Source organism: Mus caroli, chromosome 2 (assembly GCF_900094665.2).
Source record: "Mus caroli chromosome 2, CAROLI_EIJ_v1.1, whole genome shotgun sequence".
Lineage (NCBI taxonomy): Eukaryota > Metazoa > Chordata > Mammalia > Rodentia > Muridae > Mus > Mus caroli.
Window position 1 is genome coordinate 142,752,084 of NC_034571.1, and position 2,573 is coordinate 142,754,656.

Below are 2,573 nucleotides of genomic sequence, written 5' to 3' on the forward strand. Positions count from 1 at the left end.
AGAGAGGTCAATGCTAACAAGAAGCTCACTCTTTTTCCAACAAAGAATAGAGGGTCTTTGTTGAAAGGGAATGAAAGAGAAATCCTGAAATGTCAATATAAGACCGAATAAAATCAAGATGGGCCACACTTGGAAACTAAGACATTTCTGTGCAGAGATCAGAGAACACAGAGAAAAACAAGTCTGGTGGTGTTGAGGGCAACTGGGAGGGCTGAGTAGAAAAGGACAGAAAATTTCTCTAATGCAAATATGGCTTTGCAATGGACAGAGTGGATGCATGTTTGCAATAGCTGCCAGTAGGTGGCGCCATTGTGCCATTTGTGATAAACCAGGTCCTAAAGCTTTTTCCCCTGCGTGAACTTGTAAGCTTGAGGACCAGTAAACGCCAGAGAAATTTGAGAATATCTGTTTCTTCAGCCAAGGCAGTGGTCCTTGAGAGGAGCTGCCCTCCAGACCAGATTTTACCTGCCTGTTTGTCAGAAGTGTGGTTCTTGTTTTGTCAACAAAATAACAAAGGTGGGAACTAAAGTAAGAAAACTGGAAGGCTCGCGATCTCCAGCCTAAATCAGCATTTCAAGTACAGCTTTCATGAGTGAGAGAGAAACCCACGAAGACTTTCGATGCTTTGGTTTGCATGAGATTTCAGTTGCCCAAGGACTAGAACTCACGACCGTCACTTAATTTTGTTTAGAAATTAGTGAAAGCTTCAGCTAGATTAGAGACGTTCCCCTCATCCCCTGCTCTTTTTATTCACGGCCTGCCTTCTTTCTCTGTACTATTTTGTTCCCTGTCTGTAGATTGAGCCACTCAACCATAAATCAGAAATATTTCTAAAGCCCATAGGTAAGTGAACATGTATCCATTTTCCCTTATCATTTCCTAAATGACACACCCTTCAGCCATCTACCTGGCATTTACACCGTGTTAGGTGTGATAAGTCATCTCGAAGGGACTGAGCTGTGTGGGAGGGTGTGTGCCAGGTCTATGAAGACACTGTGTTGTACCAGTTACTTTCTGTTACTGTGAGAAGTCACCCATTCAGCTCCCCACCCTCCTCCCTCGACCTCCTGGCTGTCAGAAATATAGCTGTGCACCACCACACCTGGCTTCATATGAAGTTTCTAGGAGCCTGATGTTTCATTTACTGAGTGCCTTCCTTCGGTGGATACCTATGTGTGGTGTGAGTTCCCGTCTATGCACTTACATGTGTGGGAGTGCACCTGTAAGGGAGGTTCCCGTGCACATATGTGTGTATGTGTATGTAGTGTGTGTGTGGGGGTGTGCGTATGTATGTATGTATGTGTAGGCACAGACTTAAAATTAATGTTGGGCATCTTCCTCTATTGTTCCCCACTTATTTATTGAGGCAGGGCCTCTCACTGAAGCTACCGATCACCAATTATGGCTACTCTTAACTAGCCAGCTTGCCCTGGTGGTCCCTCGCTTCTGCCTCCTGAGTTGGATTACAGGCAGACCACCATCCCTGTCTAGCATTTCCATGGATTCTGGGGATCCAAACCTCAGACCTCATGCTTGCACAGCAAACATTTTATCCATTAAACAGTCTCCTCAGCTCCTTCCTCTTCAGTGTTTTTAATATCTATCAATATAACCTTATTGTATAGTTTGAGATGCTAATAAATGTGTAAGCAGTTTATTTCATAACATCAAAATACCTTAGCATTGCCAGGTTATGTATAATATTTAAAAAAAAATACCTTTGTGTGCTTGGTGTAGACCTGCATACAAAGAGCATGTCTGGCCTTCTGTTGGGTTGTAAACACTGAGAATTATTTGCACATTTCACACTTCTGTTTATGGCGCTAAATAGAGCTGGGAGGTGGGTGTGTCGACTTTGGGGGTTCTGGAATTAGGATGATGTTAGTGTTAGAAATCTTCTTGCTTTTTTTTTTTTTTGTGTACCAGAGCAATGTCTGTACCATTAAAATGCTTTGTTGAACTTTTAAGAATTCGCCTGTGGCTTAACCATCGATCCACAGCCATATTGTAGTACAATGCTCTATGGATTCCTTGCTTAATGATCTTTAATATTTTGTGCTTTTGCTCATTTAGTGCTAGTGGTATGCATTTCCTCAGGAAAAAAAAGTGACATTTGTAGATTTTTTTCCCTAATAAAAATGTTATGGGTTTGAATTTTGTTATTATTTTATTTTGTTCTAGTATGGGGGTATTTGGTCTGCTTATATGTCTGTACCCTTCACACATTCCCAGTTCCCACAAAAGCAGAAAGAGGGCATTGTATCACCCACAGTGGAGTTACAGGTATTTGTGAGCTTTCATGTGAATACTGAGAGCTGAACCCAGGTCCCCTGAAAGAGTAGTGAGTGCTCTAAACCACCAGCTCCCCAGCCCAATTTCTGAAGAGTTTTAAAACAAATTAATGAACATACTGGTTATTTTAGTTGTGAATAGTGATTTTTATTTTATTTGTTATTTTTTTAAAACAATATCTCATGGCCAGGCCTTTGATTGCAGCACTTAAGAAGCAGAGGCCAAGCAGAGGCCAGCCTGGTACACAGTGAGTTCTAAGACAACCAGAGCTCTACAGTGAG